Genomic DNA, 17,581 nt, shown 5'->3' on the forward strand with positions numbered 1-17,581 from the left:
TTCACTTAATATTTTCAACTTTACTTGGTATTTTAAATTTATTGGAGGTTTACGTCTTTATTAAATATATTGTCTATATCATTTGTGAATTATTTCCTTCTAACTTATTCATTATTACATACAAAATTAGTACGTTTATAAATATTATATTTTTCTGTTAGGGAGGGTTCAAGTATTACGTCACGCAATTTTTGGAGATTATTACCCCCCCCGGAACGCACCGTAACGTTTTTCTGTACCTCAGTATAGTAAAACGTTTCGTAACCACCCAGTGACTCTTTATACCTACCTACCTACCTATAGTACCTACTGGAAAGTCGAAAATAATAATAACAATAACGCGTAATTCAATCCCCACCTCCTATCGTAACGTTTTACAAAAAGACCCCCCCCTCCCAAATTCGTTACGTAATACTTCACTAAAATATAATGTGGCAATATATTATATACAAATTCATTTAAAATGTATTTAAGTATTGAACAACCAATTACTTCATCAGTAAGTTAAAGTAATAAAACCACTTATAAAAAGTAGTTAAAATTAAAACTTTGGCAAGATATGTTAAAAAGATTGATTTATAAAAAACCCTATTTGCTTAATGCCCCAGTATCGCGTCTTATCTCGAACACCAGTCCGTTTCATGTATTTTTATTACAAAGATAGATATTTTTAATGTGTATCAATTGACTCCGTTGTCTTATATAAAATCCATAAAAAAAGATAAACCTTTGTGAGGAACGAGGAGTCACAGGCATTCCTAATTGACTTTGGGGCTTAAATAGATATGTTTCAAGCTTCCAATGTCGTAATTTAGATAAAAATGCGTGTTCCCAACACCGCATAAATACGACGTGTCAAAACAAACTTATCAAATGACCACCTTGGTGTTAAAGATTTAATGGACCTTCAGGTATTCGTGGTTTTAAGGTTTTTGCATTGAATTTAATGTTAATTTAGAAAATGTTCAGACCTAATTTTATTTGATTTTTTTTCTTTAAGGCTGTTTAAAGAAATTTCAAAAAGGTTAGTCGACATCACAGGAGACCGAAGATCTGGCAGCTACCTCGGACAAAGAATTAGTCTAGCAATACAAAGGGGGAACGCTGCCAGTATCTTCGGAACCTTGCCTAAAGGGACTCCTTTTAATGATATATTTTAGTTTATGTTAAGTATAGTTATTTATTTCAATGTATATTATTTTATTATTATAAGTATTTAACTTTAATTAATAATTGAAACATTTGACTTAATATTATTGATACTTTGAAAACAAAACAATTTAAAAGGACTTTTTGTAATTTTATTTGCAAATTCATGTGTTTAACATTCTTTTTTACTTTTATAAAAATAAATCAGTGGCGCAACAACCTCTTCAGGTGGCCCTCAGATTTCTGAATCTGTTTCATGATAATTTTTCAATCTAATAGGCAAGTAGGTGATCAGCCTCCTGTGCTGACACACGCCGTCAACTTTTTGGGTCTAAGACATGTCGGTTTCCTCACGATGTTTTCCTTCATCGTTCAAGCGATTGTTACATGCGCACATTGAAATAATAATAATAATAAGTAATCTTTATCCCTTCTCTCACATATACATACAAGGTTATTATGATTAAACTAAGATGATAACATTTGGAAGTATATGTGAAAGACTGGTCACTGTAACAGGAGTCATGAGTGACCGATAGCCAGCCTCTCCACCACCGGACCGGAACACGTACAATCAGGTCATTGTCATAAGATATAAGAGAAGAAAATAAGTAAGTGCTAAAAGAAAACAGAAAACATTGCAAAGAGAAAGAAATTCCATTGGTGCACAGCCGGGGATCGAACCTACAACAGTCGCACGCCATCACTGCTCTATAAAAGTGATAATCTAATATATAAAATTCTCGTGTCACAGTTTTCGTTGCCATACTCCTCCGTAACGGCTTGACCGATTTTGATGAAATTTTTTGTGTTTATCCGGTATCTATGAGAATCGGCCAACATCTATTTTTCATCCCCCTAAATGTTAGGGGTAGTCCACCCCTAAATTTATTTTTTATTTTTTAGACAAAATTTTTAATTTCTATTTTTTTATGATACAACATTAAAAAATACATAAAATCCTCAATTTTCACCCATCTACGATCAACCCCTATTTTTTATTATTGTAGATAGTTATTTTTATTGAACTATAACAATGCTTCTTAGAAATAATATACATGGCAAAACAACGTTTGTCGGGTCAGCTAATTATAATAATAATCTTATTAAGGCAATTGAATTGCTTTTTCTAATACACTACTGTTAAAAGCGTCCAATAAACGTTATCAGTTAATAGAATCACTGTCAATAATGATTATTGACCTTATATAATCGTCAATAGAACCGATGGGGTTACAAAGGACTCCGTCTAAAGATTCCCATTGGAAAAAACAAAGCCAATTTGGTTTAATAAAGTGTAATTAAAAAAACAAATTTTATTGGCCGATCTCCCAGGTAACTAATTAGGAGGTTCAAACTTGGAAATCGGTAATGGCAATAGGGTAACATAGACCCAGTTTGCCGGCACCATTGTTTCAATTCGTTCCAAGAGCTTTTTAGGGTTAATTCGGTTTAATATACTTATATGGTTTTGAATTTCTCACGAACTGTGTTAGTAGTTTATTGTTTCATGTCTTTAGTATTTTTACTAAAACGGCCATAGAATTAAAGTAACCCTACCCTACCTTTCTAACAGGCAATTTTGGAGCCAAAATAGCTAATTGATATCTCAATAGGGATATCATAACTTAACCATTAAAAACTTAATTCATCAATCAAAGTAAGGTACCTACATTTTTCTATTTAGTTCTATGTTTTGTTGACGGATTAATATACATGAATCGTTAAAGAAATAGTTATCTATGAAAGTTTCCATGGGCGGTGGTACGTGGCCCGTGGCTAGAAGGCTCGCAAGTGCGTTGCTGGGCTTTTAAGAATTGGTTCTTTTCTTGAAGGACCCTAACCTATGTTTAAAAAGAACAAGTGAAATACCAAATTAATTTAGTTTCTTAAAAATTGTATCATATAATTATGAATGTGAATAAAAATTAGTTTTTGTATACATAATCTAAGATTGCATATTCAAAGCAATAATTATTAGGTTACAAAACACTCACCGGTTGTTAATAATAGGTTCTATGTCTCAAACGTTGTCATTTACTCATCTATGCCACTGGACGTTTTGACAGACCGACACATTTCTAATTACACGTTTTTTGATACCGTGTCTAATAGTGTTGCATGTAGACTAGAACTGTTTTTTGGAACTGTTTCCTGCCATATTTTTTGAGGAAATTCCGTTTCGTCTAGTGTCTAGGCATGTAACTCTCTGGGTTATTCAACGTTTGATGAACAACTCCCGTTAATACGACTCTTGTCAGATTCTGAATCTTGCCCTGTAGCCTGAGATTGCCCGTGCCGTAAAATCGTGGGGAGTTCATGCAAAAATCGCTTGTGTATGAGAAGCGGTTGAACACTTGGCTATTGCAATGCGTCTAGAATGTTTGCTTGTACAGGTGTGTACTGTTTTTACGCCAAGATGCGCAAGCAAGCTGTATCTCTGGTAGTTAGGCAGTTGCGGGCCTAACAGCATGCTGGCGGTAATAGAGCCTAGAGGGGAAGCTGGATTGCCTTTTTTTAATTTTATGATAATATATACTTTAAAGCTGAAAAAATAATATAATATTTAGGGCCATTTTGTAACTAACAGTATATTAGACTTTTGATTATCTGCTTATGAATTATTATTATATCTATTAAATTATTGAGAAAAATTATCGTGGAATCATTGTTAAAGTAATATTTTTTTGTGGTTTGTTGGGTACACCTATATGCCTTTATATCGTTACACGAACGGAGGTTTATTTTTAATAACATTTGTATTGTAATCGCTTAAGAGCAGTGTTGGCCTAGTGGTTTCAACGTTCGACTCTCATCCTTGGAGTCGTAGGTTCGATCCCCGGTTGTGCACCAATAGACTTTCTATATTAAACACTCGCTCGTACGGTGCAAAAAAGCATCGTGAGGAAACTCGAATTTTTTTAGAATTAAATGTCAACGGCGTGTGTATGAAATGTAAGTTTGATCATTTTCGTACCTATTAGAAATTATTACGGAATCGATATGAAAAACTGGAGTCCCAGACCATTGGTATATATGTATATGTTTATAGCTTAAATTATTGTCTTTATCATGACATATCTGAGAAATAGCGTAAGAAGTCAATAAAAATGATTGTTATCTAAAAAGTTTTCTTAAATAACAACTTTAACCTGACGAACCAAAATAGGTTTGGAAAGCTCCGGACTGTAACTAGTCCAATAATTCGATAATTTTTTTTTTTATAAAAGTCTTTATCTTGCAATCAGTCAGCTAGACTATGAGCAGATGTGTTGAGAGCTGTTAGGCGTTCAAAGCAAAATCTCCATCGAGACTGCTCCTCTCTTTCAACCGTGTCTATCAAGACTTAGTTAACTTTTAAATAACAAATTTGATTTAACCAGATCTATTCTGCGACAGGATTTGTCCTACCTTGAACCAATAATCTAATACAGCATGTTTTTACGTACCGCACTGATGCATGAAAGGCACTGAAAAAAGATTAGCAGCTAATTAGTGCTGTGCTCTGCTTACATGCCAAAAGCATTATGGCTGAACTAGTAATTGGCAAACGTTCGCTTTTTTGCCTGCACTCTATCTTGATTGACGCGATCACTACGTCTTTTTGACAGCTTGACGTATGCTATGAAACGTTTATATACAGGCCGTTCAAACTTCGGTATATTTTATTTTGATATTTGTAATGTGTTTTTACTGTATTATTATTGTACTTGGTTTTGCGTTACTTTCTTGTCCTTGTCATGTTTATATATATGGGGACTTATGTTAGAATGTATGTAGACTAATGCGCCTTCAAGAAAGGCGTGTACCAAACTTAAAAGGCAACGCTCTTGCGAGCTGAGCTCTATGGCATTGAGAGTGCCCATGGCCATCAGTTAACATCAGGTGAGCCTCCTGCCCGTTTGCCCCCTGTTCTATAAAAAAGAAGTACATTCTTGTTCACAAAAATATATTTAAGGCTAGCGAATCAATTATGGGTCCCTAACAATACCGTCTTCACCATAAGGGCACACGGGGCCCGTGCCCAGGGCCCAGAAGGACCGACAATTTCGACATTATGTATCATACTGTATTTAACCACCTTAGTAAAAAAAAATATTATAATTTTACTTTCCAAAAAGGCCCCAAATTTGTGCCCAATGGCCCCAGCCTAGTTTAAGACGGCCCTGGTTCCTGATCAAACCATAAATATTATTGACCAATTACTATAATAACACAATAGCGTATTAACGTCAAAGTAATTACTTTACATATATTTCCTGTTTCTACTCATTTTATGTATAAGCATATTCGTCCCTTTAGAATATATATTTGTAGGAACATCCTGTATACATCCCTGATGCGTATCGCTGCACCACGGGCAATCGGCTCAATCTCCTTATGACCGCAAAAAGGCGTAACAGAAGCCGGTGTGTCGGGGCCCTAATGACCACTGCTTAACTTTAATTTAAACCAGCGTTAACCATAACGATGTGGATAATTGCTAATTTGTTTTACAAATTGTTTTGAGCTGTTTTTGGCAGTTTTACTACTTGACATGTAACTAATTATGCCGTGTTCATGTAAACATTTTTGACTGCAAATCAGTCTAATATTATTGCAATATCTACTGTACGACAATTTAATATTATGACACTATCTGGTCATATATTCTTGAAGCTTTGTTCTATATACTAAAAATATAAACGATTTTAAAACAAATGGTTACTTTTACCAGTACTCGAAACAAAGCTAAGCGTACGACCAACCAGGCTCCAGAAGATAAACCACTCCTCATATGGAAATTGTATTCGTTTATACAACAAATTTGTAATAAGAAACATTATCTTGCCTTTCATGAAATTTTCGTATGAAACTTGATCTATGTATTGATTAGGTAATCAATTAACAAGTACATTTTAATTGTAATATTACAGTCTGACAATTCCTTCTATACAGAATTCATGACGTCTTTCACGAACACCAATACTATAAGCGCAACCGATTGTTTTTTTTTTCTTAATAGATTGATCAGTCTGCCGGACACTCATCCTTGATATTAGGGTCTTATGCATGCCAGTTTCCTTTACCGAGTAAGAGTGTCAAATGCGTTCATAGAAAATTTCTATGAAAGCACAGCGCACGAATCACGGTGTGGTATTCAAGCCAGGAGGCGAACACTAAATGAAAAAAATACCATACAACAAATACCATGATGACGTGCCAAACGTAAACATTGAACAAAGCTCACTTCACAATAGATTAGCCGAAATTTAACCTTTGGTTAATGCGCTGTCAGGCAAAACTAGTAATTAACCTATTGGCGCCAATACAGCTCCCACGATCGCTTCTAAGAAATCACGTTTAAAAGGTTTTCGACTTGATAATTACACGTTTATGGGGGATGCATTTTTAAGGGTTAGGTATTGTTTTGGTTGATGTATCCAATGATTATGCAGTAGCGTCTTTATTGAAGCTGAGAGGTTTTTTTAAATCAGCCGCTGGTACTTTAATTTTTAAATAACTTTATAGCAGGCATGTGCCTTACAAAAGCGTGTGATATGGTTGGGCGTTGACACAACTGTGATATAAAGAATTTTTTCAGCGCAACACTTGCTCGTAATGTGAAGGAAAACATCGCGAGAAGGCCTATATATGCCTCGTGTCTGTACCTTGCCCCATTTGGGACGAAAGTTCATTCAAATAATACTAAAATATCCGTAAATTGACAAGTGTTTTGAGATTTAACATGTTAAGATACTAAACAAAAAGTCGTGTCAAAAGACGCGCTGAAAAAGAATTTAAAATAAGTAATAACTTTTTTACTCAAAATAAAACATTTATAACCTTTATTTTGCACTCTAATTGAAATAAATTCACATAAACTAACTACTTGACATTTATAATCCGTTCTGAATCACGCAAATTATATTTTATTGAAAAATAAATTGTGTCATAAATTTCGCAATCAATTACCTTGTAAGATATGGGTTTTTTGTTAAGGGCAACACGTTTCTTGCTTATAATGTTTTACAACGTATATCCTTCGTAATATTATAAGGTATATATTTAAATAATATATTTAATAAGTTATTAAACAATTGAGAATCATCACTACATATTGTCATTCAAATAAATCTGAATGGCGCCAAAACTGACTGACAGCTGACTGACATATGACATGAAGTATAGACTAAAGAAATGGCGCGCTTTTCCGTGAACTTGTATTGTAATAAAATGTTTTGTTTGAGCAATGATTTTTTACTTTAGTATTATTAGTATTAAAATAATAGTGAGGTCCATATATAATATATATAAACACAAGATTAGTCAAAATCTAAATAGTATTTATTCGGCCTGAGATTTCGATTTCTTTTTCATTATGACACGTAACCACTAACGTCTTGTGACAACTACAAGCATTTTGGACCGATATAAGTACAGATTATAAAAGTTATATCTCGCAATTCAACAGACACTTCGCAACTTTTCAGATTCGCGATGACATAATTCAAGCATAAAACATGATCTCTAACGATCGTACATCGCGTGAAGATTTTAACCTCTCTGTGGGTCTTCTTGTTTCGGGCATGGTATAAATATATTAGGTATGCGGTATAAGTTACGAACTTAGTAAATATAAGTACATATAAAATTGTTTTAAAATTTTTTTTGTTTATTTGTAGAATCTGTTACTATATTAACGTCGTGTCAAACATTAATGTCGCGTACACTTCTTACAGCCAGGTATAATTTTAAATTCGAACAGCCCAAAAATTTCGCAAAATAATTAATTATCAAAAATTAATTTTCATATAAAACAGAATTATGTTTTTTTTATTCTGGCATCCCTTAAATTCTTTCACCATACCGTTGAATGTACATGAGTGCTTTTGAAAGTGTTATCGAGGCAGTACATTAGTGGCAAGTTGACACGGCCAGTCTTCTGTTAGGGCACGGCTTGTATTAGTGGCTCCTAATTTATTGGGAATGATACGGCGACGGACGCCGGCCACCCTGCGCAAGGGCCCATTCACAAAGGGGAGGTCGGGGAAAGTTGGGGATGTCAATTTAGGTTCAATTAACGACAGGGCAATAAAAAATTCTGTTAATAAATGCTGAATGCCTGTAGCTATCTATCGTTATCGTAGGTATGTTTAAAGTTGTAGAATAAGATAATATATCGATTTGCGATATCTTGGTACTTCTAATTAGCTAACTATACACATTGGTATAAACAATATCATCAAATAAATCATATTGAATTGTCCTTTAAAAAATACTCAAAAAATAGCAGTACTCATTTTTTAGTATTTTTTAAATTAGGCACAAACCTCTTCTGTTTTATTTATAATATTAAGACAAGTAAGTGTCCATACTGAATAATTTCGTCGACCACGGCCCGTAACCACGGCCACTGGCCTGGACAGACATAATATAATAAGGTGCGAAATAGAGCCTTTGTGGGGTTTTAGGTCGCTGCTATGCTAGATGTTTAGATATACTGACAAAACTTATCATAGTTCGATATGTCTTCAGTCAAGTAATTTTTTTTGTAAATTAATACCGCGTAGTAAATAAAAAAATTCAGTTCACACAACTGCCTATCCTCTTTTTTTTATAGAACAAGGGGGCAAATGTGCCAACAGACAACCGTTTTAGTGGGTACTTTTAAAATTTGTCTTTTCTTTTTTTCTTTCTACACCCAATCACGCCGTCTGTCCCCTACATTTTTATTAACACCAGAGAGGCGATAAACAGCATACAGGAAATATATTTATTAGTGCAATCATCGGTCGGGGTTCTCGGGTTACATGATTCCGGGACAGAAAACCCCCAGTGATTTGTTGTGATAATCTATACTAATAAATAACCCACTCCATACGATTGAGCTGCTTTTCATCTGTTATCTGACTCATTGAATTCTTTTCGCGAGAGGTCATCTTAATACATATTTTGGATGGTTACGGCAGAGTTAAATAATGTTTTAAGACAAGTAGGTGTTACCTTTTAAAAGACATCGATACCTCAAATTTTTTTAAATATTTTTTTTAATTTATAAAAAAAAATATTAAAAAGCCGATATATTTTTATAGAAGTTAAGAAAATTGTAAATACAAATTATACGTACAATACATAAAATAATATTTTATCAAAAGTCTAGATAATAAACTTAATTTATAAAAAATAATCCTTCACAACAAATGAATAAAATTTACACACGAAACAAAAAACAAACATTAATTCGGAAAATGAAAATTACATAATAAATGAATCATTTTAAAGCTTTCAAATCAATTTTATGAACGTCCAATTACACTATTTTTTTCGTAAGAAATTTGACATATTTGACACCGCTAAAGAGGAGATTGTGAGTTAAGATGCGTGATAGAATTAGCAGTTCTTAAAAGGACGCCAACGCACTTGCGAGCCCTCTGGTATTGGGAGAATCCATGGCCAGCGGTATCACTAAACATCAGGTCAGTGTCCTGCACGTGTTGTATAAAAAAATTGACTATATAGTTTTAACACTAAGAACAACCGTAATAAGACAAATTTCATTTGCACTAACAGCATTGTCGTTTAACTAAACCTAGTAAAGTGTACGATTGAAATGACTTATCTTTCTATAAAATTTTTACTAAAAAAAAGGTTTAATCTGTGTAAGCACCTACTGACTTAATTGCTTGGGCTCATTATTATCACATTTAAAAATATTTTGTTCGATTTAAGAAGAAACTTCATGATGGTGCTAAATTTATTAAAATACCTAAATTACGTTCTGTACTAGTACCGTTAAGAAAATTCTTATTGTTTCCTGCATTTGTCAAGACAACCCCCAAGTTGGTATGTCTAAAACGTATGGTTTCGTTTCACGCGATTACTAGATAAACCCATAGATAGCGTCACAGACTATTTAAAATTGAATACGAAATCGCTTGAAATGAAACAATATTTTATTCATTTTAAAACAATTGCCAACGAACAATGCTGTGTCGACGACCGAATTATGAAGTCGATAAAAATATTATGGTTTTAATATACAACGCTTAAGTGTTTGCTTTTAAAATATAAAATTTGGTTTTATAGCATACATATACTTAAAAAGAATATGAGTGTGTACAATGTATTTATTTACACTCAGAAGCAAACTCTTAGAAGGGTACAAAATATTTCCGTCGATAAAAATTAAAATAAACACAGTAATTGAATGGTTTTTATATTTCTGTGTTGTATGTTTAGTGAAACACGAACAACCTTTAAATATTTATTTACACTTCGTTACAAGCGATTTCTTCCAGGCAACCCTAGTATGGAATGATAAAAAAGAAACACCTACAGAGGGTAGTACAAGAAGTGCATAATTAATTAACAAAAACTCAAAATAACATGTAAGTATAACTAAAACTTAATAAAGTAAAATATAAAGAAAAAAAATGTATAAACAAAAATGTAAAAGCTAATCCAAAGGTTAATTGAGTCACAATTAATATATTATAGCTAATTACGAGGCAGAAGAAAAATGATCTAAAAGAAGATTTTTAAATAAATTTAATGACTGAGCTCGTCTAATATCTATTGGTTAGGAATTCCATAGCAGGATACTTTACTAAATATGTTAGTAAGCAGATAAAAATACAAATTTAAATTTTGATAATTATTTAGTTTGGTCCAGAAATAGAGAAAGATTTGAGAATAGGACTGATAACGACAGACATTGAGATATAACAGAAATAAATTACAGTCTTCTTTTTCATTACTGCCCTGCGATTCTGTAACTCACTTCTCGAACTCACACAGCGGTTTTTGCATCGGCGGTCGCTCTCAAATCAGTCGTGAAGCAGTCATTTAATGATTTGGCGTTCTGATAAACAATAAACTACAAGCTCCCACCTTATCAGCGAAAACCGCTGTGTGAGTTCGAAAAGTGAGTTACAGAATCGCAAGGCTGGATTCGGCACAATTTATATATATTTCAAGAAAAATTCTTGTCCTTACTTATTTCAATTCCTAACCTAAAAAATATTTATTAGCTTGATAAACCAATTTCTGGGTAACGGAGATCACATGCCTGATATGTCTAAATACCTCGGAAGCAACATTCCCACATTAGGATTGCTCATAACTCAACAATGTTAAAATATTCAAAGTCCTAATCCGACAAATATTTTATATCGGAGTATTTATCTAAGCAATAACAAATCTCTAATAGATACAACAAACAGTCACGTTAAGGAGCTTGCCCTTTTAATTTACGACTAATTTAAAATGGACCGATTATAGAAGATATTACCAGGATGAAGGGGTCTTTATATCTGGTTCCTGTATGGTCCATAGGGACAGGTAGGCGAGAGAAAAAATAAAGTAATAATCCAACCACAAGACTATGATAATCTAATGGTAACGCCATTTTGTCTTGTGTGGTTTTGGGTAAAAAAGTTGTGACATGATTATCGGTAACCCGTGACAAAAAATATAAAGGTTGGCCTACATAATAATTTTTTTTTATATAACTGCAAACGGAATTATTGCGGCTAACAGGCTCACCTGATGTTCAGTGATACCGCCCCGCCCATGGACACTCAAATTGCAGAAGACTCGCAAGTGCGTTGCCGGCCTTTTAAAAATTGCGTGACAAAAACTACCTTAAAAAACGCCCAGTTGTGGAGCGACGGACGTCGAGGTGATAGGAGTAGATAGAGTATTTCATATTCTGCCTCGACGTCCCATGATGAAACTCAGCTGCAGGTATTAAGAGTAAGATTTTCTTCACCGTACAAGGAAGGTACACCGTACACATAGGCAGAAAGTCCATAGATGCAAAGCCAGGGTCCGCACCTTCAGCTTCAGAGAGGACAACACTGCTTTAATTAAAGTACCTCAAATCATGTAAAGAAATTATTTCTGTTGTTGCTAGCGACATGCGCGTCACTATTTTATCAATTTTTTTTAAATCAACCTGGCGTCATGTAACCTAACCACTAATAATTATAAGGGCGCGATAAAGGATGAAAGTAATACACACGATAACATCAGGGTTCGCTTGTTAGCCGCAATAAATGTTTTGTGTGGAATTGGAGCAAATTTTTTTGTCGCTCCCGTCTCGCCTGGCGGCAATTTGTCGTGAGAATTTCCAAGCGTAAAGATTGATTTCATTAAGTGATAATAGAAATCTATACATCTTGTTTTGTGTCTCTCTTATTATGATGGAATTGAATAAGGATGGCTCTATACAAAAGGCACCACAGGGCCAGATTTGGAGGTCTGGAGGACAAGAGTGTGAAGGCTGGACACAAATTTATTTTCGAACGGACAATTTCTGAATGATAATGAATTTTATTTTGTACTTCCTTCATCTAATCCGCGGCTGTGCACTATTTGTGCAATTTAACTGTGAAGGAAAACATCGAGAGGAAAGTATGCTTTAGACCCAAAGTCAACGGCGTGTTAGGCACAGAAGGCCGATGACCTACTTGACTATTAAATAAATAAATGAGCTTGAAACAGGTACAGAAATCTGAGGCGCAAACCTAAAAAATTGTAGCGGCACTGGTATTAACAATACCTTTTTTTTCTGGTGATTGGCTTTGTATTGAGAGAGAATGAACTACTTAGTGTTAATTGGTTTATTTATAGGAAAAAATCATATTAGGCAATTTTATTGATTCCTCCAAATAGTAATAGAGGTAATTTGTATTATATAATTGTAATCGTTACATACCAGGTTACATACACGTAGAACCTCCTTCAGTTTATTAAAGTCGGTCATAAATCGATGAAAGAGACAAATTTTGGGCCAGCTGTAAATTGCAGGCATTGTTAAATGAGCCATATTTTTATAACAAATAATCGGTATTAATAATACTTTAAGCATCAGAGACCTAGGCCTTAGATACTGTGTAAAAATCTAGAACTCTAGACAAAGTAATTAAGCTGCTAAGCCTCCAGTAAAGTTACGTCCTATCCTTTATTAGAAAAAATATCTATTCAATAAATTCCCATCAGATATTACTGTAATATTCATAATTTTCAAGGCCATTGAGATTCTCGAATTATAAAAGGACATCAATAAATCATTGATTAGCAAGCATGTTGTTGGTGGACGCGACCCGCCCATTATTGCATATAATAACACATATTAATTGTTTATTCAAACATTGATCATTTAAAATAACAGAAATATTGCATTTCTTTGAAAGAACATAATTCATGACGACTCGATTAAGAAATTAAATCCAAGGGAATTACAGAAACAATTTCAAAAACAATCAGATTCCTTAGTTTTATTAAATCTTAATTAGTCTTATTAAGGGAGCGTTCAAGTATTACGTCACGCAATTTTTTTGACATAACGCGTACGTAACGTGCCGTAACGTTTTTCTACAGTACTGTACCGTATAGTAAAACGTTTCGTCACCACCCAGTGACACTGTATACCTAAAAGTTACCATTATGTAATATTAACAATAACGCGTAATAAATTTTTTACAAAAGGACCCCCCCCCCCAAATTCGTTACGTAATACTTGAACGATTAAAAGTTAAACTACATTTAAGAATAGAAAAATTACATGTAAACTGAATCGGCAATGAGGGGGACGATAAGAGAAGATAGGGAAAAATATACAGGGAAGGTAACAGAGTGGTATCCCAGGGATGGAAAGGAAGCAGGGAAGCCAGGTGAGGTGTTGGGAGAATGACATAAGAAGATAGCCGGGGTAAAATGGTATAGTAGAAGGACAGATAAAAATAGCGACCTTTGTTGTATTAGTGAACGGTTATTTTATTTATATTGTCTAAAAGGAATTGTCTCAAGACACCACGATATTTAGCTATTTTATTTGTTATTAATTTGGCTCGACTCAGAAATCTCGAAATCGTCATAAAGTCGCCGTCATATATTTTTTTACATATTTCCCTGCCTACTTCAATCAATCATTACAGTAAATTTTTATATTATTTTATCCCTACATCATCACATTAATAAAATAAACTATTACATTATCAAATTAATATTAATTATATTATTTCACTCAAATAATCTTTAATAGAATAATACATTTTCCCTAAAAGTACCTACTGAGTATATTAGTCGATTTTTAAAAACTACTAAAGAGGAAGATCTTTGAATGTTTTTGGTAAATCATTATAAATCTGTATTGCCATACAGAAAGTATTTTTCCTATACAATTCCTCCAAGATTAACTTTTGTTGTCCATTGTAAATTACCTATATATTACAGAGAACTGGCACAGGTCGACTAGGTAACCCTATAGGAGTGTAAAACAAATGAAAGTAGTAAACTATACCATTAATTAAACACCATTAATTTAAATTTATTCGCCGCATAATTTTGACGTCTTTATGCACGCACTAGCTTTTCTGCAATGCGATACATGCCTATATGTTTACGTCACATAATTTTCTTACTGAGGTAGCCATCCTTTGCGTTGAAATTTACACTCGCATTTAAATTATGGCATAATTTCTCTTGAATTATTATTATATCCCGTTTGTTTATTGTCTCTGTAATATGAGATCTTGCAAATAATTATTTGATAGTGCACGAGTGAGACGTTAACACTGGTTTATGGCGGAGTGGTAATTTAATCGGATAGTTAGGTATTACGATTGCTCTATATTGTATCTGATAAATACGCTAATTAAATAGATAGGCTTAACAAAAGCGCATAGTGTTTGTTTTAGCGTGCGATTCTCATCCATGAGAACGGAGTTACCACGAGTTTCTATATGCGCATTTAACATTTTCTCGGTGAAGGAAAATATAGTGAGGAAACCGTTGAAAGAAAAGAAGGCTAATCACCTACTAGCCTATTGCTATTAAGAATAATAAATTAAAAATTATGACGAAACAGAGACAGAAATTTGAGACCTAGACCTAAAAGGCGACATTGTTTTTTTTAATAGAAATAAAATAATTAAGTAAAGATTTTATTTATGAGAAAAAATGTGTAATTTTATATTACACTATAATTATCCAACGCGAGATATTACATTCTAGAAAACTAATTACCGTCTATTAAAACACGGAACTAAATTATTAGTATACGAAACAATATACGAACCGAATTCGAAGTAACAAACTCCCAACCCACTTATAAATATAAATATACGAAATATAACAGGAAATTGGCCATTGACCAATCTACGGCCTGCGGCCCGAAACCTAAATCAACAAAAATCGTACCGGAAGACAAAAGATCGTCACCGATAACATTACCTAATCGATAATTGTATCTAAGACACTTCGAGCCACACGTTGCGTCGTAAAAAGGTGAGAAAGTAGACTGAGATAAAAGATGTAAAAATATATAAAATACAATTGATTATAGTCTTTACGACATTGTGTTAAGATTGACACAATAATTGAACAATAAAGTTAAGGTGTCGCGAAGGCTAGAGCTATAAAAAAGGTGAAATGTCTTAGTAGAAGTGACATTGGACGCATTGGCGATAAGAGACCACCGAAGTGGTAATTTTAAAGCTTTTTTCCGGTCAACGTTATTGATACGTATTTTTGCAAGTTTTTATTCGTGGCTTGGAAATGGAATCTTTTAAATGTAGCAAAATGTTTGTATATTTTTGACAAAAGGATATTTATTTAAATTATTATCAATTCGACGTTCATTTGAGCATCGAACTAAAAAATTTCCTATTAGGATTTTCATATATTCAAATAATTTCAATATCTTAAAAGTATTTTTGTTAAACATTAACTGTTTCGCCGGGAATTGAACCCACAATGTTGTGCCTTTGTCCACTATGCCACTAAGTGACCACGGCGACAATATCCAAGAATGTAACACATTTATGTAAGTTCGTTCGTCACTAAGACATATTTAAAGTAAGTAGGTAGGTACTACAATAAATTGGTCACAAGATCCTTAGATTCCTATTCCTGAAAATATGTATAATATGGTAGTAATAAGTAGATTAATTTTAGAATTAAATAAGTTCATAATTAGGAATGTACCTATGTCCAAATGATTATATTATTTTTGTTCGACCGAACAAATTATACTAGCTTTAATTGTTTAAGAACTGTTATTAACTCGTTGTACCCTGCGGTTGCTTTAATTCGGTGTCTATAGTCAGCCTTCCTTGATAAATGCAATAAATAATAAATAATTCCTTTCTCTTAAAAGTGATACATATCACCTCGACGTCCACCGTTCCACAACTGAGCGTTTTTCAAGGCAGTTTTTGCCGCGCACCACCACTTTGTGGAACCAGCTGCCCACTGGTTCCTAGGGTTCTTCAAGAAAGGAGCGTACCAATTCTTAAAAGGCCGGCAACGCACCCGCGAGCTCTCTGGCATTGAGAGTGCCCATGGGCGGCGCTATCACTTACCATCAGGTGAGCCTCCTGCCCGTTTGCCCCCTGTTCTATAAAAAAAATATCATTTATTTATTTCGTAATACAGTACAGCTAACAAAAATTATATATTAAAACAAACAATTACACTAAAAATATTCACAAATAGGTTCAAACATTTACAAAAGGAAAAAAACTATTCAATACATTTAATTCTCTATTATTATAATTGTATTGTATTTAGTTATTTTAGCATTAATATTTAACTAGCTATTTCGCGAAATATCCAACAGAAATCAATCCCAACCAATAGTTTATACAGCTTTACTTTTTTGACGTTATTAATTAAAAAGAGTTGAAAATCCGTTAGATATTGTATTACACACATACAATAGACACCGTAACAATTTCTCTAAAACATTAACATTGAGATAAACTGTACATTTTTTGACTGTTTACAAAATTTTAATTAAATTTAAGAATTAACGTAAGTATAGGCTTATCCCAGCTCGACTACACTACAGTAGCTTAACGTAATAAATCATTCGATATTACGCCAGGCGAAACTGTTCTTTATCGTTATTATCAATTAAAAAAGAATGTCGTAAATCCATCAAATGCAGACCTGTTGCAGGGTGGCATTCTAAACAAAAGTGTGACAATGTGATGCCGATTTTGGCATTATCTTTGGGGACTTTTTACTTAGAGATTATAAAGACAATATTAGGAGTTTGTTTGCAAATTCTAGCAAATAGAGGATCAGGTGTTTTCACAGCACGTACCCTAAACGGATATTGGTAATGAGATTAGGATTCGTCTGTTTGCACGTTGACAGCTTTTGGGATAAATGCAAATTAAACAAATACAGTCAAATCAGCTTAGGATAGGTTTTCACAGTTTTGTAATTATAAACCATTTTTTCTGATTGTGTATTATTAAAAAATACAGCGTGAATGCGGGTGCCGATGAGTAAGTATATAATTAAATAAAATATAACTTTATTACAACAAATTATATATGACCGAATATTTAGAACATAAGTTTAACAATTACTCATAAATGACTTGACTTTTTATTATGACATTTGCATGCCTGTTTATGTATGGCTGATTGTGCGG

The sequence above is a fragment of the Pieris napi genome, chromosome 22 (assembly GCF_905475465.1).
Source record: "Pieris napi chromosome 22, ilPieNapi1.2, whole genome shotgun sequence".
In the NCBI taxonomy this organism is placed as follows: domain Eukaryota; kingdom Metazoa; phylum Arthropoda; class Insecta; order Lepidoptera; family Pieridae; genus Pieris; species Pieris napi.